We start from the raw sequence: 21,482 nt of genomic DNA, 5'->3' as shown, positions 1-21,482 counted from the left end.
AGTAACGAAGATAAGTTCCCATGGCTGTCAAATACGCATATCAGAGTCCATGTTTGCTAGACTTTTTTCTTTTTTCGGTTCATGCTACCAACTCTCAAAACATGGAAAACAAAGAGCTTGCAACAGAGAATATTTATTTCACAGAATCGGAGAAGTGCTTGTAACGCTTAAGGTATGCATTTTAGAGCCCATGGTTACCAGACCTTTTTGCTTCGAATGGTCGTTCCTGTCATATCCCTGAATACGGACCATTTCGCCTGGTACACCCTCTGTAACTCTGAATAAATGTGTATTTCAGCGTCATTTGCAAACTAAAGTAAAAAGACACAGGCAACATATCAATAACATTTCATCATAATCACACAAGCACTGTCAGTAAAGAACGGGTAAATGTTAGTCCAGTACCGCTTCAGGAAAACCATAAAGTATGAGAGAACCGTGCAGCAGATATAAGAGAGTAAGACTGCTCAGACAACACGTGTTGAAATTAGAACAAAGGTCAACGATGAAAGTTAAAAAAATGCATTATGCAACATACTAACATCTCCATACTACAAGCGTGAGCTGCAATTGAGACAATAGGCTAAATTTTAAATTTATCTTGTTCACCTCGTCAGCAAGGATGAGTTTAGGTCTGTGGTTAAATTTGATGCCCGCCTCTCGTCAGAAAGCAGTATGAATTCCAATAAAATGTTTTGTATTGGAATTGGTACTTGAAGGGCACCACAAACGTTTGATTTCTCTCACCAGAGCAAATCACCGTGTGAGTGTGGACTACGTCCTATCTGGAAATGGGTGTGAGTGCTCTCATCCTGTCTCTATGATCAAATGTAATAATCCCACGCTGGAGTCCCCACTGCAGCTATACCACCTTGCATAATTTACATCGCACACAAGAGACACCAACCCTCTAACTCTGATACTGCTGTAAGAGAAGTGTCTTGTGGATGTCCTGGAGTGTTATTTCTGCTGGTACATTTCTGGAGGGTACGAAAAGCGGTAAGGTAACAGAAGCATGTTGGAAACTTTTCCCCTCTGACTGTCGTTTTACAATTATCGCCCTCCTTAGACGTAAAGACGATGATTTACTTCTGTGTTCGCGCAAAACATTAATTTCGATATAATCATTTCGAAAAGATAGTTCTTTCAACGAATTCTAAAAGACGTCGTTATTCATGGACAATTATTGAAAAATTTGCTACAGACGGACAACGCTGTGTTATTCAGACGCCTGGGATGGGGAATATACGTATTTATTATGATGGCTGACCATGAGCAGCAACCACCCAACATGATGTGCGGCTCGCCAGCCTTGGCCCAAGTGCTGACAACGAGGCTGTTCTTAATCGACCTAATTCTCTTGCGACAGACTATGTTTCATCCAGTACCTGCAGCTTTGATAATACAACCGTAAACTATACACCGCTCGAGGACACAAGCTGTCATCTCCCCATGCCCTGCATGCAATACATTTTAAAATATTAACTGTTTTAAGAGAACAATTTTTAAGACCTCTGATGTGTAGCAAGCACGTAAGTTTCATATCGTGGAAGATGCCCATAAATTTTACTAAATCTTTAAAATTTAAAATGTTTTCGCTGGTTGCTGGTTTTGGAACATTTCGAAATGTTCGAAAACTACATACACAGACTTCCTGTGGAAACCTTAATACCTGTGGTTCTGCAAGGCTTGGAGACGAACTAGATTTGGTTAGCCGCCCACGAATTACGGCCACTCTAAGGGCTGTTAGTAATACACCCAAAGGGCTGACAAACTGATTTCAGATTTAGACATATATCAGGACATTACACTGACTGGTACATTCAGATTAATTCATATGTTTGGAAGAAATAAGCGTACTTCCTACAATGTGTATGAGCTATTCTCATGTGTGCCTGAGGAGGAAAAGAGGAAGCAACTAGTTAGTAAAGTTCTTGAACGTAAGCAGTATATTCCTCCAATTTTGTTTAACCAGAACATATAAGGTTATTGAAATGATTATTTAAATACGACGGTAGAAAAAGACGCTGGGAGTTCATTGTGAAACAGTGATAACAGAACAGAGAGAAACTCTGGCGGTTGAGAAGAAGCTGCGGTAAAAGCTTAATAGGTTCCAACACATTTCAGTTTCCCGCCGAGTAGAAGCAGTTTCTTCGCGTTGGTGGGCAAACAAAAATGTCTAATGTTTCTCGTGAAGATGAGGTTCTTTACATGGCCCAGCAGCAAATAACTGTCTGTTGAGCGTCTTAAAAGACGCTGCCTCAAGGTTCCATCATCTTCCTCTCTCTCTCTCTCTCCCTCCCTCCCTGTTTCGTCTGTCATGATGATTGTCCCAAGTAGCAAGGTAACCACGTTTCATTGCTCCATTCCTTTCAGAAATCACACTGATTTTCATGTACTTTCTTTACAGTACTGGATTCTCTTGGGGGTGGATTGATCACTGATATCTGTTCAGCACTGTGGCCAGACCTGCTTAAAGGTTATTATTAATTAGGGTGAAAAGGACTTTCTGATGTTGGAATTTCTTGTCCTACTTTTGAATTCCTTCTTTTAAACCTGTTTAGCAATGTCGGGAAGCTGCCAGAATAAAAATGTAGCTAACTTTACAAAACTTGCATTGTCATATTTGTGAACTGTGTATGTTTAACTAGCGGCAATTGTTTCATTGTGTTGCCATATACAAAAGAAATCAAGAAACATTCATAAATACGCGCTTCTGGCACGCTGACAGAGCAATGAATGCCCTTACATAACAAATGAAGCTGTGACTTAGAAATGTACATTGGCACAGTAAAATCGGTTTGCCGAGAGTAGCCACTACTACTATCATAAAGTTTAGCTGAAAAATTGGGGTTGTAAATACTAAATTCAACGCTGTTAACGAAATCATAATCAGCAGTCTTGTCTCTAATAACATCCATCCAGCCAAAATGAATGGTTGATTTTAATAAAAGAGAGTGAATCCTCCCAGCTGTTTAACAAGTTCAAGAAGTAAAAGGCTGTATGAATAATCAAAGGGCTCAGTAACAGAAGAAAGGGGCGGTTAGGAGTGCTCAGTGAGTGCGGATGTGGTCTGGTCATTGGATGTCACCTTAGTGACAATTCCATCAGAGACATAGAAACCCTTCTAAATCTGCCCAAGGCGATTGTCGGTGATGTGATTGTGAAGTAAAAACTATTTGTTTTAGCAGTATGTTAATAAATATTAAATAAATCATTTGCAAGTGGTGCGTTTGTTCAAAATAAAATGAGTAGCTATGGTCAATTTATAGCTGACATCAGGACCTATCCAATGACGTATCGCTATGCGTACATAGCGCGTCTATAACTTTTGGTGCCGTTGTTATAATTTTACGCATAAATGTTAATAACTTTTCTAATATTTGTTTGTATAAATATGATAATAAATTTGTTGTATTTGTTTCTTTATTGATATTCCATGGCTGTAATCAGATTTTCTGTAACAATTGTAGAACTGGTTTTCATGTTTTTAGTGAATATTGGAAGCTTTTAGATTTACCGGAGTCAGATCTTGGTCTTATCTGCTCGCCGTTCACGAGCATGCGGCGGTACAATTCTACCTAACAGTGACGGCAATTCCAAGTTACATCTGGTCAGTGGCCTGCTAGACAGCGGCCGCCGCCCCCTCTCGTGGCTGACAACAGCGACGCGCACTTTCCAGCACTCGCTCCCTACCTGATACAGCAGCTACATCGCAACGTCACACACCGGAGTGTGAAATCATTGACAGATAATACCAGACAGAAATTAACGTAGCCTCTGCGAAATGCAGCTGCGCAGCAGATGCGAGAATGTATAGTCTAAGGAAACGAAACAGACTATTTCAGACGAAAGGTAGTGACAGAATACAGTATGGAAATAGATTAATCAACCAGGTAACAAGATACGAGAGACGGTATTGATTTTATGATTGCCGATACTGTTTAAATTAGTGGAAACTACACTAGGAAAATTGGGTTGAGAAGCAGTTGCTGTTTTCTTAGGGAAGAATGTCCGTGCGAATGATCATCTGGCAGAGACGCCACTGTTAACACAGTTACCACTAAGGAGCAAGGCATACTCTGCGGGGCATTGAAACTGCAGCATCAGGACGGATAGCAAACAAAGAAATCTAAGTTATTGTACGTATACAATATAGTAGAAAGACGTGATGAAGTCCGTAAGTGATATGGGGCTGTAAGGGTACGAAATTCCGTACACAAAACTGCCATCTCTGGCAGCAATAGTGACTCTAGCCCGGCTGAACATTTATTCGAATTAGCTTGGATGACAGGCACTGGTACGTCATTACATGCTGCGTCAACTTTGGGCTACAGCTCGTCAGCCACAGTGGCGAGCGAATGGTGGCGTGCCAGTCTTTTTGGCAACGCATGTCCAGATGTTTTCAGTGGGTAAGAGGTTCGGAGAAAGCGCTGGCCAGGGCAACAGTCGAACAGCTTCCACCCTCTGCGCCAAGACCGAGCAGGGTGGCGCAGTGGTTAGCACACTGGACTCGCATTCTGGAGGACGACGGTTCAATCCTGCGTCCGGCCATCCTGATTTAGGTTTTCCGTGATTTCCCTAAATCGCTTCAGGCAAATGCCGGGGTGGTTAATTTGAAAGGGCACGGCCGAATTCCTTCCCTAATCCAATGAGACCGATGACCTCGCTGTTTGGTCTCTACCACCAAATCAACAATCAACAATCTGTGTCAAGGTAAGTCAGGACAACGCGGGTAATATGCATTATTGCATTATCTTGTTGAAAGATAACTTCACAGAGTCCTTGAAGTAGGGCGCAATCACTGACCTTAAGACGTCAGATATGTAACAGCTGCTGTCCAAATTGTCGCCTATATGAAACGGAGGTAATTGTGTTGTGTACCAAATGGCACACTTCATCACGCAAGGTGCTGGCCTGTGTGATGACAAATGAAATCAGGCAACGTCTATGAGTTCTCTACACCGTGATACGTGCATCTTAATATTGTAGGCAGAACTAGGGCTCGTCTAAAAATACGACGCGGTGCCACTAATGCGTTCAGCATTGTCGTTGGATGCACCACTTGGTGGAGGGAAACTGCAACAGTGTTCTCTGTGCTGGCAGTCCGTGCTTCCCTGATGCTCCAGACGTCATCGCATTGTCCGTGAGGATACTTATTCTTCCCGCAAACTAGCTCGTTTCCTGACTCAACCTATCTGACGTGACTATACAGTCAGACACCGCCGGGCGAATAGGACGGTTGTTCTCTCGTGCGTTGAGTAACACCCTCTTGAACCCATAAATTCCGTATTCAAATGACAGACGTGGGATCCTGACCAATGCGGGCATCATAATCACGGATCGATGAAACCCAGTCTCAAGACTATACGATTTGCCCCATTTTTCCACATGGCATAGCACGATCTTCTTACAAGCAAAGATTCAAATGCGATTTCTGAACAACGAAACCTCTGCGTAATTTTTCTTTATATATACAGAATAATGCAAATGGCGTTACTCCCATCTACATCAAGCTGTCGCGCTGAAATGCTGAGCATTTGCGTATTCTTGCATGTAGCCCACTTCATGCCAATTCGACGTTTCTTGCACTCCGCCTTCACGTAGTTGGAACTTTAATGGCCATTAGTATAATTCGGGTTATCTGAGGGGCTGAAAGGAAGTACTGTATAACGAGGCACTGGATGTCACCATCTACCATATGCCTTTCAAACCGGTAGATTTATGTGATGTTCCACCTCAACCCTGGAATGAGTAGCATTACGTGGAGCGGCCGTGCGGTTTGAGGCGCCATGTCACGGACTGCGCAGTCCCTCCCGCCGGAGGTTAGAGTCCTCCCTCGGGCGTAGGTATGTGTGTTGTTCTTACCATAAGTTAGTTTAAGTAGTGTGTAAGTCTAGGGACCAATGACCTCTGCAGTTTGGTCCCTTAGGACCTCACACGCATTTGAACATTTTTGAGTAGCTTTAAACCAAGCAACATCAAAATCTAACATCTATTGCCGCTACTCATTCCGTCTCTTTTCATTAGTAGTGCAACGTCGCTCTCAAGCAAGGTTTGAAATCTGGGAGCCAACGATATTCTTTTCTCCTAGTTTAAGGAATTTCAACAGTATGCATAATTATCTTATTGGTTAGTACGCAGCTCGTGGTCTAGTGGCTAGCGTTACTGCCCCCGTTTCAGGGAGTCCCGCATTCGATTCCCGGCCGGGTTGTGGATTTTCTCTGCCCGGGGACTGGGTGTTTGTGTTGTCCTCATCATTTCATCATCATTCATGACAGTGGCTAGATTGGACGGCGAAAAAAATTGGACTGTGTAAAAATTGGGACTTAGTACGGGCACTGACGACCGTGCAGTTGAGCGCCCCACAAACCAAACAGCATTCATTTGTTATTCATGGTAATCTCAACGTCATCCCATGTATCAATATTTGTTATTACCTCTGTACTTGGTGCTCGGTTTCGGAAGCTACAGCTGTACATTAGAATAAGCTTTTGCATGATAATTTATTATGCCACGATTGCTTAAAAATATGTAATATTCACATTACCGGGTCGGCACCAAGTTGCCATCTTCAGATGTGGTTAATTCACTAAAGAGCATCGTCAAGATGTATAGCAATTACAGTTAGACACTCTGGACACAGTGAAATGCAAAGTAAGTCAATGAATATACATTATAACATTCCATATAATGATATGAGTACATGTATTGTCTGATTTAAGACTTCATGATGTTCAAAGTGCCTAACTGTAAATGCTACGTATCTCGATGTGCTTTTCAGTGAATTAATTTCATTTGAAGATGGCAACTTGGTACCGAAGCCGGTAATGTGAATATTACATATCTTTAAGCGACCGCGAATCAATAAATTGTTATATTAACATTTATGATGGTTGCATGCATCCATCTGACGATATGCCAATTAAAAAAAATTAGAATAAGCATTAATAGTGAGAAATTATATTCTGAGTCTCAGTCGAAGAACATGAAGAGGGACCTCTCGATCTTAACAGTCGAGGTGTAATTCTGTGACTTTATCCTAAATATCCATCCCCACACACCTTCAACTTTTAAAGCTGGCGTGATGGAATAGACGCTGCAAACGCAACTATCTCAGGCCCCGAACGCATGTTCGGTTGTTACCGATCGTCGGATTGTGGGGTATCGGAAGCATCCTAATGAGAAAAATCGGAACTTCTCAAAATTTCTTCGCCCGAAGGAAAAGATCTTTTTGGGCATGACTAATATCAAGTCACTTCTAAGAAATATCAAACTTAAACAGCTGCCTAGTACTCTAGGCAAGTTCGCCACTACAATACTATCAATCCAGGAAACATGTTTCCAAGACGAAAACCATTTCGAGTCAGAAGGCTTCAGGATGTTTAAAAGTAAACCAGCAATAAAGATCATAGTCAAGTTATCAATACTTGGAACAGCCTTTGCAGTAAGGAAAAATATTTTATACTCATTTATCGACGTTACGACCCGAATGAAAGAATCTCAGTTTCTACAGTGAAATCAAACAACAAGGCATATGCCTTTATAAATACTCACGCATCCACTAACAGCGATAACAAGAAATTTCCTCAGAAAGTAGAAGAATTTTGAAAACACTAGAGAAACTATAAGCAATTCCCCCAAACACTGTGAGAGATTATTAGGTGATTTTAACGAATAGGCTGGCATGGAGAAGAAATAGAGATGAATAGTAGGATTTCATTCAATGCATCGGTGGAAGAATAACAATGGGAAACGCCTAACAAGATTCTGTATATCATTTGCGATGAGTGTTATGTCTACAAAGCTTACGAGATTCGTACACAAAAAGAAAACCTGGAGGTCACCTAAGCCATTATCAGTGGAATTCCAGATTGATCCTGTGTTGGTTTCTGCAAAGAATACACATGAGATTCAATGTGTCAGAGTACGGAAGGGAGTTGTTGACTCTGATCGCTACTTAACATAAATCAAATGTAGGTTCCCACCAAACATAATCAGACCCAACGGGAACCGGTTCCCAAGAGTTGATACAGTCTGAAAAAAAAAGAACATCGAGGCTTTCGCTCGTGTCATACAAGAACAAAATTCCAAGGTGTGGCCAGATCTCAGCAACACATTACAAACACCAGCCGTAAAATGAGTGTAGCCACCCAGGAAGCGTAAACACAGATTGTGAAACACGACCTACGATGATACCGTAGATGAGCTAATCAAAGGGTGGAATCACTGGAATGGACATCAGTCAGTCGAAAGATGGGAATCCTTCCTGAAGACACAAAAATCAACATAAAAAACAATGCGCCGCGTAACACGTGGCTACGACAGAAACAGGCTCATGGACATAGACCATCATTTCGAAGAAAAGAACACCCGAAATTTCTACAAGATATTCCGCGAGGACTTACCTGGATGTAAACCACCAAATTTCTGTTTTCGTCAAAATAAATGAAATCTAGAGAAAAATAATGCATGGTACTTGCTGATTACTTTCAAAATTTACTAAAGTGTGATCCTTCAGTGGAAAATTGCGTTTTGAAACACATGTACAAAACCTAGACTCTCATGCCCCAACAATTCAAGAAACAGAAGAGATAATTAAACATGTCAAAAATATAAAAAAAAACACCAAGAGAGGATAGCATAACCGCAGAAAATAGCAGCTGATAACCTCATTAGAAGAATTCAAGCACATTTAGTAGAGATAAGGAAAATAGAAACGATTCCAAAGGACTTGAAGAAAGGTATCATAAATCCGTTGCATAAAAAAGGCGATAGAGCTGACCCCGGAAACTAGATGCCTGTCTCTTCTGCAAGTTACATAGTAGGTTTTATCCAAAGTTGAAATAAACTAAGTTTATCAGCGAACAGATCATTTGATTGGTGAATATCAAGCAGCCTTTAGGAAAGGCAGATCATGTGCTGAGCAGATTTGGTGTTTGAAGACAATATTTAAGATATGTCGGAGCACAAACACAGATATAACCTTCGTGGATTTCAAGAAGGCTTATGGGCCTGTTGACAGATAAAACCGTTTTGAACCCGTTAGAAGAGCTCAGGATAAACAAGAAGACCAGAGAAGATCTCAGGTGAAGTTTCTGGGTGTAGTATCTGATCCTTTTGATGTACTCGTACATACAGGAGTTCGACAACGAAATGACCTCAACCTGCTTTTTTTAACAGTGTGTTAGAGAAAGTCATCAGAGAATGGAGAAAAGAAATCGAGGATATAAACATCGCGACGTCACGGCAGAGAATCAAAGTGAAGTGCTTATCTCTTGCTGACGACTAAGCTATCTTCGCTAAGACTAGTGACGAAACCAAGTACGTCATAGAGAAGTTACACGAGGTAGCATCAAAGACAGGCCTTCAAATATCATATGGGAATACTCATGTGATGGAAAATTGACATGAAATACCAGAAGATTACCACTACAACCTCAATACGAGACAGCATCGCATTTGTCTTCTTTTAAATATCTCGGGGAAATCATAGTACCATCTGAAGTAGACAGTAAAGCCAATTTAGAGTCACCAAATTCCAGAAAGCGTACAGAAAACATGGAATCACTACAATAAACAAGTGATATCTTGTAATAGGAAACTTCAGCATTACAAGACAGTTGTCTTGCCTAAAGGACTGTGTGCTTCAGAGAGTACACCTTCATGAAGCCATACAAGTATTAATGAAATTACAAAGGAAGAACAAAAAATTCTAAGAAAAATGTATGGTCCCACTGAAATAAATGGCATAATTACGGATTAAAAGAAAAATACGGACCTATATGCACTGTCGTCACACCAGCAGTCGACCACCTCAAAGATGCTGCATGTCCACGTAGCAACACCAGCGGCGCGAATCCGGAAGAGGCAAAAGAGCCACGCCTTCCGGGACCTGCAAGCCGCGGTGATGAAACTCGGCCGCAAGGGACAAGCGCCCCAGTTACGTCTGAAGTTGGAATCGAGTCTGCTTCTGCTTCCAGTGGATAAAGTCGTCGCTCTTTCGAGCTTGTCAGACTTGTATATTAAGAGTGGTTAATTGTGTCTTTCGGGCAGTGCTTGTAGTACCTGCAGTTACAACATTTAGAGTGCAAGACCTACAGGCTTGCAATTTCATGCAGCTCAGTGTCTTCGGCTGCTTCTTAGTTTACTGTGGAAATTGAATGTTATGTCTGTGTAAATAACTCCGCGGGTCATCCCGCCAGTCACAGGAGTGGAGAGCTCTAAAGATAAATGTCGTTAAGTACTAAATAAAAAGTTGTATTGTTTGACTGTGTTGCTCGATTGTTCCCTTTTTCCACCTGCGTATACAAAGGAGTGTACAACAGTGGCACCGGGATGGGCGCTCTCTTCGTTCGCTGTGGCATGTTGTAGTAATACGTCCTTTTTTATGGCTTTGTTTTTATGTGTTAAATGGTTCAAATGGCTCTGAGCACTATGGGACTTAACTTCTGAGGTCATCAGTCCCCTAGAACTTAGAACTACTTAAACCTAAGTAACCTAAGGACATCACACACATCCATGCCCGAGGCAGGATTCGAACCTGCGACCGTAGCGGTCGCGCGGTTCCAGACTGTAGCGCCTAGAACCGCTCGGCTAACCACGGCCGGCTTTATGTGTTAGTTAAGTAAGAGTGCATATCGTGTTTATTCCTACTACAGTGCCAAACTTGGCATCAACTCAGATCATTCCGTTAGACAGGCAATGTGCTGACAAGTTATTACAACCACTTCAAGGCATACTACAAGTAGCGGCAGCGCAACAACTTCCGCTGTAGTCTGTTCAAGTTCAACCAGTGCAGCAAGTGGCTTATGCGCCTGAGTTCCAAGAGTTTGTGGGACAACGCGAAGAGTGGGCAGAATGTGTCCCAGCTTACAGCTGAGTACCACACCTACTCCACCACAGGTACCCAGCGCATTTACTATTTCCTGTCGATGTAAGCTGCGAACTGCACCGTTTGGCAGTCAAATTATTTCCAGACGTTCGTTCTGATGAAGTGCTATATGATGAACTAGTGTCCAAACTGTCTGATCATTCTGAATCGCAAGTATATGTGAGGCAGCTGCTAGGTATAAATTATAAATTCTTTCGGCTCAAACAGCAGCCTGGGCACTCCTAAAATCAGTGGGCCACAGGACAGCATAGGTTAACAAAAAACTGCCACGTCAAATGTTCTGTGGCTTAAGTTATAGCGATATAATGCTTCGCAATGCTGTCACTGCCGCGAGGGATTAGCCGAGCGGTCTACGGCGCTGCAGTCGTAGACAATGCGGCTAGTCCCGGCGGAGGTTCGAGTCCTCCCTCGGGCATGGTTGTGTATGTTTGTCCTTAGGATACTTTAGGTTAAGTAGTGTGTAAGCTTAGGGACTGACGACCTTAGTAGTTATGTCCCATAAGATTTCACACACATTTGAACACATTTTTTGCTGTCACTGACAGTGTTTCGGGTCTACGAATTTGGGCCTCTACTCTCAAGCTTCCAATCCCAGACTGAAGATTGTGTTGTCAATAATTTAGTTTCAGGACGCAGCAGACGTTACTGAACTTGACATGCAAGCTCCGCGGCCATTTCTGTGCTAAAGAGCGAGCAACATCACGGACCAGAGCCCCTTGCCGCCCGTTCTGACACTGCACATGACAGAGCACAGTGACCGTGTCGGGAGGCAAAGAGTTTCGCTTGCGGCAAGCAGGGCCACATACACAGTGTGTCTTTAACAACCTGGTGCTGGGCAGTTTTCAAACTGGGTGCCAGACTGTCTCAAAGCACATGTAGGTTACTTTTGCTGCGCCTGTGCAAACAGATGAGTTTGTTACTCAACCTGTTTGCCAGGACAAACAATCTTCAGTGATTAACAGAAATTCTAACAAATTTTTTGTACATCTGCGTTGGCGAATGAGAATGTGACGTTTCCATTAGCCACTGGGGCGACTGATACGGTGCTGAACCGTGCAACGTATAAAGGTTAGGTTGCCCCCAGCTGTGTCGGCAAAGTGCCACGCTGTCAGAATTTACCGGACAAGATATTCCTGTTTTAGGCATGTATAGTTTGCCTGCTACTTTCTGTGGTTCTACTAGAACAGTTTTCTTTCATGTCCCACTTTCATGATACTGCAAAAATATTTTTGGAATGCATAGTTTTGATTTATTTGCTTTGTCAGTTTAAGGAAATGTGTTGCAAGCCAATTCGGTTGTTGAGTTTGCTAGCGTCATTGCACTATGTGACAACTACAGTTCTTTGTTTGATGTTAGTTTAGGAAAGGCATCGGTGTTCGAATTCAATGTAACGTTAAAAGACAATGTACGGTCAAAATTTATCGAGCTCGTCTAGCGCTACGTGCTCTACGGGACCGGGTAGTAGCGGAATTGCAGTGTTGGTAGGATTGTGACGTGCTTAAACCTGTGTCTGCTAGCCAGTGGGCATTCCCTTTTGTCGTCCTCTCGAAGCCATCGGATGAGCAAAGAGTATGTACTGGTTTCAAAGCTGCCGTCAGTCTACAAACTGTTGTTGATTCCTTCCCTTTACCCCGATCGGAAGATTTGACGGAAAAACTTGGACAAGGTAATTTTTTATTTTTCAAAAACTGATTAACAGGAGGCATATCTGCAACTGTCTTGGGAAGAAGTAACCAGAACCAATTTTGTGATCAATATCCATCTGGGTCCGTTTCAGTATCAGAGCCATTATGTGCTATGTACTTGGATGGCGTAGTCGTTTCTGGCTGTATGCCAGCTGAACAATTGCAAAATCCGGAAGAATTGTTCAAAGTGTTATCAGCGGCAGGTTTAAAGTGTAATCGTCCCAAGTGTTCCTTTTTTAAAACGGAAACAGGGTATCTGGGTCATGTGCTGCCCCACAAGTGTGACAGAACTGCAAGCAGTCATGGGAATACTGACATGTTATATTCGTTTCTCACCAAAAACCGTTCAGATCGCGGCTCCACTGAATTATTTGAACGTCAAGAGTTCAAAATGTTCAAATGTGTGTGAAATCTTATGGGACTTAACTGCTAAGGTAATCAGTCGCTAAGCTTACACACTATTTAACCTCAATTATCCTAAGGACAAACACACACACCCATGCCCGAGGGAGGACTCTAACCTCCGCCAGGACCAGCCGCACAGTCCACGACTGCAGCGCCTGAGACCGCTCGGCTAATCCCGCGCGGCGCATCTCAAGAGTGCTTCTTTTATTTTGTACAGTGATTATCAGACCGCTCGTCTGCCCCTAAAGGATATACTGTTAAGTGACTGACGTCTGACACACTTCGACCTCTTCAAGCTTGTCGTTCTTGCAGTGAGCTACTCCTTTTATGGTGTAGCTGCGGTGTTGTCAGAGGGCGTGGGCTGCTTACGCATAGAAGACGAATAAAGAATAACGCAAGAAGAGGATCTGGCTATCGTTTACGGTTTTATTCATTTCCATCAGCACTTATACGCAGGCCGTTTTTACTTGATTACGGACCACAGGTTGTTGGTGGCCTAGTTTGGTTCCTCACAGTCTGTACAGCTCGGACAGCACGGAAGTTATAGTGGTGAGCCTTATTGTTGTCCGATTACCAATATCAAATGGCGTATCGGCCCAACAATAAGCATTCCGACTCTGACCTATTGTTGTGGCTACCATTGGGCTCCGATGCAAACTTTGATTCATCGGAGGACTCCTGTTTCCACATCGACTCTCAGGAGATGCGCCTGTTGGAGGGATTTCAGGTGACTTTTCCCCGAGTGGCAAGTGAAACGCCATTGGACCTGGCTTTGAGAGTGATTCTATACTTTGTACGTCATGGGTAACCTCGTATCATTAATGTAATCCAGCTTTCTGTAGTATGCCACTATTTTGCGCACCGTCGAGCCATCTCAGTGCAGAGCGGCATCCTCCACTTTCGCACAGAAAGGGGACTCACGTAATGATGCTTCAGATTCTCCAACAGGAATTACTCAGACTGTTACACCAGGGTTTTGGGGTGTCGTCCAGACCAAAAAGTTAGCCAGGCGTCATTGTACATGGCTGCACATACTCTCAGGTAGATGCGATGACTTCAGAGCGTGCTACGTGTGCGTAGCAACAGGCCGCTCCCCCTCAGCATCACTTTTATTGGCCGCACCCTGTTTGACCATGGCAGTACCTGCACATAGACTTGGCCTGTCCATATTGGAATATCCGCTGGTTATTGGTAGTGGACACTTACAGCAAGTTCCCCACCGTCGTCCCCATGACCCTCACTACGCCTGTGAGTACTGTGACAGCCTTGACTTCAGTTTTTTGTATTGAAGCGTTGCCAGAAGTAATGGCGTCTGATAACCGGCCACAGTTTACGTCGTGCGACTTTGAACAATTTTGCTGTGACAATGACAGTCACGTATAAGATCGCTGGGGTCGCAGATGGGACCACGGTGTAGCTTCCAATGCGATTTCGCGGTCCACCTACACCGCCCTGAGTCCGACGGGGCTGCACTGGCGATATCGTAATCAGCTTAGGCCTATTACTCTGAGCACTATGGGACTTAACTTCTGAGGTCATCAGTCACCTAGAACTTAGAACTACTTAAACCTAACTAATTAGGCCTATTAGTTCTCGAGATTATGCCGCCTCATTTTGTTCACAGACTCAGTTCGTCTCCAGCCGCCGTTGCAGATTCAGTCGCCTACTCCTGCAGCACGGTCGCCTCCTCCGCCGGGGACACCTACGGAACTCGACCTGGAGCCGCCTACAACGTTACAGCTGTGCTGGCAGCCTGCGCCGCGGTCAGTGGAGTCGCGTCCGGTCATCCGGCCGGGCGCAGCGGAGTTTCCCGTCGCCGTCTTTGGCAGCCAAACGACGTCAGCGCCTGGGTCGGCGCCTACGCAGTCTGTGGCTGTTTCTTCCGGGCGGCGTTTCCGGCGACGCTCAGGGCGGAAGCCGGGGTGTGGGTGGTGCTCGACGTTGAATACGGTCTCGACTCCGGCGCCTGCAGCTCTGTCGGTGTTCCGTTCTCTCCCCTCCTCCCCACCGTCGTACTCCTCCTCCTCCTTACACGACGACGGTGCGGATTTTTCTGGGGGGGTGGGATGGCAGTGTGTGGCTGCGGCGGGAGGGGGGGGGAGGAATGCAGTGTCATCTATCTTCAATAACGTAACATCGGCAGTCGGTCACCGCAAAGACACTGCATGTCCACGCTTGGCGCCAATCAGGACGAGGCAAGAGTCACGCCTCCCGGGAGTTGCGAGGCGCCGCCACCACGCAGCGGTTATGAAATACCGCCACATGGAACAAAGGCGGCAGTTCCGTTAGTCATTAACTTTGTGTAAAGGGCAGTATTTGTAGCATCTACGTTTAGAACATTTAGTGTTCCATGCACAACAGTCACAGTTTGACCGAGGGCACATTGTGATCGCCAGGAGACTCGGCACGAGCATTTCGGAAACTGCAAGACTTGTCGCGTGTTGGAGGAGTGCTTTGGTGTGTGTTTCCAACAGGTGGCGTAACCAAAGTGAAACAACGTCCTGACGTCGTGGCCTTGGGCGGCCACCCCTCAATACAGATGTCGGTCGTCGTCGGCCGGGCAGCCGGGTAAAACAGGACAGGCAGCGAACTGTGGCGGAACTAACATCACACTTTAATGCTGGGCAGAGTACAAGTGTGTCTGAATACACAGTGCATCGACAACTATTAACTATGGGACTACGCAGCCGACAACCCTTGCATGTGTCAAAGTTAACACGACGACATCGGCAACTACTATTAAATGAGCACTTGATGTGGCAGAGCGTTTCATGGTCGGATGAAGCCCGATAACTTCTTCACCATGTCGATGGGAGGACGCGAAATCGTCGTCTTCAAGGGTAACAGCTCCTTAACACCTGTACTGCGGGACGGAGACAAGTTAGCGACAGGTCCTTTATGCTCTGAGGAACATGCACACAGGAATCCATGCCTCCAGTGGAGCTCGTGCAATACATCATGACGGCCAAGGAGTATCGTAAACTTGTTGCAGACCAAGTACGATTACGTTTCCCTACGAAAGTGGCATTTTTCAGCAAGATAATGTGGCATATCACATGTGATGGAGTGGTTCGAGGAACACAGTGGAGAGTTACAATTGATATGATGACCCTCCAACTCCACAGATCTGAACCGGATCGAACACATCTGGGATGTGATTGAACGTAGCGTCAGAGTTAATTGCCTCACTCCCATTAATTTACGAGAATTAGGTGAGCTGTGCGTGCAGATGAGGCAAACTCCTACCAATTGCTCATAACTTCCGTACTATTATATGAATAATTCCACGAGTGGTTCCGTCAGTTTCAGCAGTGCAGAGCTCTAAAGATGAGTACTTTTGAGTGCTAAATGAAGAGTTATGCTATTTGATTGTGAATGTTAAAGGACTGTTCTCTTTTTCCACCTGCGTGTGCAAAAGAATACAACACTATACATAGAACTTGAAAAGTTCACTAATGTAGTAGGTAGAAGACGCTTGAAGTTCTGTAGTCAAATCTACAGAATAGACAACAATAGATAAACAAAAAACAACTTTATATAATTATTCAAACTTTAAAAGACACTTGGCTAGAAGAACATAAGCAGGAATTATGAGAAATGAATGCCACAGAAGACTCCATCAGAGAATATAAATCTTTGGAATCCTAGCTGTAAATCACACATTCGCAGACAAAGTAAAAAACGTAAAAACCACGGTAAAAAATGGACAGAGGAACGCAAGAAGCAACAAAGTCAATTCTTGTAGAGATTTTGGGAAGAGACGAAAAATATGAAGCTGTCACATCAAGCAAACAAGTTCAAACGCACTCCAGCTGACATAACGAAAAAAGAAAGAAGTCTCAGGTATTTAAAATTTAGCACGAAAAACACGTTACTTGAAGGCAAAACCACCCATAAATGAGCTGTTAATCGTCTTTCGCTATACAATGGAGAGCCAATGAAAGTGGTACACGTGCCTAATATCTTGCAGGGCCCCAGCGAGCACGCCGAAGTGCCGCAGCGCGACGTGGAATGGACTTGACTAATGTCTGAATTAGTGCTGGAGGGAATTGAAGCCATGAATCCTGCAGGGCTGTCCATAAATTCGTAAGAGTACGAGAGGGGGAGATCTCTTCTGAACAGCACGTTGCAAGGCATCCCAGATATGCTCAACAATGTTCATGTATGGGGAGTTTGGTAGCCAACGGAAGTGATTAAACTCGGAATAGTGTTCCTGGAGCCACACTGTAGCAATTCTGGACGTGTTGGGTGTCGCAGTGTCCTGCTGGAATTGCCCAAGTCCGTCGCAATGCACATTGGACATGAATGGGTGCAGGTGATCACACAGGATGCTTACGTGCGTGTCACCTGTGAGAGTCGTATCTAGACGTATCAGGAGTCCCATATCACTCCAACTCCACACTCCCTTAACCATTACAGATCCTTCACCAGCACGAACAGTCCCCTGCTGACATGCAGGGTCCATGGATTCATGAGGGTGTCTCCATACCCGACACGTCCATCCACTCGATACAATTTGAAACGAGACTCGTCCGACAAGGCAACATGTTTCCAGTCACAAACAGTTCAATATCGGTGTTAGACAGGCCGGGGCGAGGCGTGAAGCTTTGTGCCGTCCAGTCATCAAGGGTATACGAGTGGGCCTTGGGCTCCGAAAGCTCATATCGATGATGTTTCGTTGAATGGTTCGCACGCTGACACTTACCGATGACCCAGCACTGAAATCTGCAGCAATTTGAATAAGGGTTGCACTTCTGTCATGTTGAACGATCCTCTTCAGTCGTCGTTGGTCCCGTTCTTACAGGATCTGTTTCCGTCCGCAACTGCGCTAGACACTTGTGTTATATAGGTGTTGCCGACCGCAGCGCCGTATTCTGCCTGTTTACATATCTCTGTATTTGAATACACATGCCTACACCAGTTTTTTTGGTGCTTCATTGTATTTTTGTTTTAGTGGTAACTGCTCTGTTATTCAGGGTACTGGAGATGGTAACGTGCTAATTCTATTGCAAAAAATATACTCTTATACCTTTTTACGACCAGATTCATTTTTTGTCTGATTGTGATAGTGACTGATATTCCTGCTTATAATAGTGGTGGTGAAACCGAATACGCTGCCTGACAAGGAGGTGAAGTACTCACAAGGGAACCTCCCCATCGCACCCCCGTCAGATTTAGTTATAAGTTGGCACAGTGGATAGGTCTTGAAAAGCTGAACACAGATCAATCGAAAAAACAGGAAGAAGTTGTGTGGAACTATGAAAAAAAATAAGCAAAATATACAAACTGAGCAGTCCATGTGCAAGATAGGTAACATTTTGGAGTGTATGGGCTCAGGAGTGCCGTGGTCCCGTAGTTAGCGTGAGTAGCTGCGGGACGAGAGGTCCTTGGTTCGATTCTTTCCTCGAGTGAAAATTTTAATTTTTTATTTTCAGACAATTATCAAAGTTCAGGCACTCACACATAATCAACTTCGCTCTCCAAAATTCCAGGACATGTTCAGATTTGTTTGGACATATGCAGGATTTGACGGTCTACACACGGAAAAACTTGAAAACGTTAAAAACAGATGTTTTGACAGAGCTCAGGGAAAACTGTGTGTCTGTGAAACAGTTGCATTCATTTGTTACAGTTTATGTGACAAACTCTTATGTTTTCATCACTTTTTTGGGAGTGATTATCACATCCACAAGAAAACCTAAATCGGGCAAGGTAGAAGAATCTTTTTACCCATTCGCCAAGTGTAGAAGTTAGGTGGGTCGACAACATATTCCTGTCATGTGACGCACACGGCGTCACCAGTGTCGTATAGAATATATCAGACGTGTTTTTCTGTGGAAGAATCGGTTGACCTAGGACCTTGCGATCAAATGTTTTCGGTTCCCATTGGAGAGGCACGTCCTTTAGTCTACTAATCGCACGGTTTTGCGGTGCGGTCGCAAAACACAGACACTAAACTTATTACAGTGAACAGAGACGTCAATGAACGAACGGACAGATCATAACTTTGCGAAAATAAAAAAAGTAAACTTCTCACTCGAGGGAAGACTTGAACCAAGGACCTCTCGTTCAGCAGTTGCTCACGCTAACCACGGGACCACGGCGCACCTAAGTTTAAGGTGTCCTTGATGTTGCCTATGATGCGCATGGACTACTCAATTTGTATATTTTGTTTATTTTTTTCATAGTTCCACACAACTTCTTCCTGTTTTCTCGATTGATCTGTGTTCAGTTTTTCAAGGCCTATCCACTGTGCCAACTTATAGCTAAATCTGAGGGGGGTGCGATGGGGAGGGTCCCTTGTCAGAAGACGTGGTTGATTGTTAGTCTAACTTCGCACACATGCACACTGTCAGCAGGTATGTATATGATTGGCGTTGTCATTCTCTGTAACTGAGTGAATTAGTGTTGCTCACAAGCCTCGTAAGGCATATAAAGTGTGTGTACAGCTTCAGGTATTGAGTGATAACTGTGAAAGCCACAGAGATGCTACATGTTCGTGTGACACTGCGTTACTATTACCTAATAGACTTTGAAAGGGCCTCATCATGCATCTTCATTTAGGCAGATGGTCGAATCGTGCAATATCCAGATCTGTGGAGGATTTGTAAGTGAAACTGATTCGATGTTTGATTGCATGCGAACATGAGGGCAGGTATACTCGTTTTTATTTTTCCTGTCAATGGTTCAAATGGCTCTGAGCACTATGGGACTCAACTGCTGAGGTCATTAGTCCCCTAGAACTTAGAACTAGTTAAACCTAACTAACCTAAGGACATCACAAACATCCATGCCCGAGGCAGGACTCGAACCTGCGACCGTAGCGGTCTTGCGGTTCCAGACTGCAGCGCCTTTAACCGCACGGCCACTTCGGCCGGCTCCTGTCAATGGCCCAGGAGAGGATCGCCTTATTGTGTACCAGGAACATCATAGCCCTTACATCTGCGATTATCAAGTAATGGATATTCTGCAACATTCTATGGCATTGTGAACCATTGGTCAGAGACTAGCAGTATTCGTACTAGAGAATTAGCGACGTCGTTAATAGTACAAGCCAAAGGCTGAGTTTGGAGTGATGCCACGACCAGGCTGCATGGACTGCTGATTACTCCTGGTGTGTGGAGCCATCGGGTGTGGCTCCAGGTCACAGTGATCGAGGGAGCTCTGACAGCACACGGAACGTTACGAACATCCTGCGTCGTCATGAGTTACCCCTCGCGCCACAGTTTTCTGCAGGGATATGCTGCTCTACACATGGAACGTATCTCTACAAATTGTATGCATGATGTTGAGTTTCTCCTCTGGCCAACAAGATCTCCATATCCGTTCTCAATCTCAATCCCAATCCCAGTATCCAAGATATCAAGAACCAGTTACAACAGTTGTGGGCCAGTTCGCCTCAGGAGAGATTAAAATTCCTTTATGACACCCTTGTCAGCCACATCAGGGCATGTATCCAGGCTAGAGGAGGTGGAACGTCATACTGATAAATGGGCTCGTACTGCCAAGTTCTTCGTAAATACGAAGTTTCATTTCCTTTCCTCCTCTCCTTCTGGTGCTTCACTTCTATGTCAGGTACTGTATGTTCCAAACATCCTACTAAGGAGTGGCGTATTACTTATCCCAGATCACGACGAGGAATCGGGAGATGAATATATATGATCTTCATACAGTGACTGTACATGAGTAACTGTCTACAGTGCGTACTACAGGTACGGCAGAAATACTGCATAAAGGAACAACTTTCAAGAGAAGCAAGGAAGATATTGCATCCAGTCTGACAGATAGTGTTACTTTTGATTGTGACGAATATAGCTTCACGTCATCTGTACTACCCTTTATTAAGCCTTTTGACAGTGACGTTGTTGATATAATAAGGAGTAAAACTAACTTGCATTCAGTGCAGAAAACCACTACGTCGTTGAACATAGAAAAAAGAGAGGTGAAACAACTCTATAGTGTCGTCATACTTGAATTTTGTCGGCACGGATCCTTACATCGAGCAGAACGTTAGCATCTTTGTTACTTTCACGGTATTTGTACTTTAGGGAAACACATACAATATAAAGGCATTGAAGCTCATCTGTGAGGCATCGAAACCATTTGATGTTGGCAGCAAAGAGGAAGCGTGGAAAACAATCACTGGATGCACAATTTATTCAGAAAAACGAAGACAGTAGCTCCAGTGCTATTTCATGATGATGATGATGATGATGATGATGATTTGGTTCTCAGGGCTATTCAGCAGTAAAATGTGGGAAATGTAACCTTGTTCTGCGGTTTGTGCATAAAAGTTGTTTTAAAGCGCTTCATGTAAAACAGTTAAAATAGGATTATTTTTTAAATAGTGAAAGGGCCTTTCCATTATTCTGTGGTGTGGTCACCATGTAACTCAAAAATGGTTCAAATGGCTCTGAGCACTATGGGACTCAACTTCTGAGGCCATTAGTCCCCTAGAACATTTATTTATTTATTGATTTATTTAACCTGGCAAGATT

At 44.0% G+C, this 21,482-nt stretch overlaps 1 protein-coding gene across 5 annotated transcripts in view; it reads right to left on the bottom strand.

The window, feature by feature from the left end:
* The window catches only part of LOC124555769 (cAMP-regulated phosphoprotein 21), a 989,726-nt gene that overhangs the window by 385,273 nt on the left and 582,971 nt on the right, over positions 1-21,482 (bottom strand). The window lies entirely within an intron of this gene.

This window comes from Schistocerca americana, chromosome X (genome assembly GCF_021461395.2).
Source record: "Schistocerca americana isolate TAMUIC-IGC-003095 chromosome X, iqSchAmer2.1, whole genome shotgun sequence".
Classification (NCBI taxonomy): domain Eukaryota; kingdom Metazoa; phylum Arthropoda; class Insecta; order Orthoptera; family Acrididae; genus Schistocerca; species Schistocerca americana.
The sequence above is the reverse complement of the archived record's forward strand: the minus strand, read 5'-3'. Positions and strand labels throughout refer to the sequence as shown.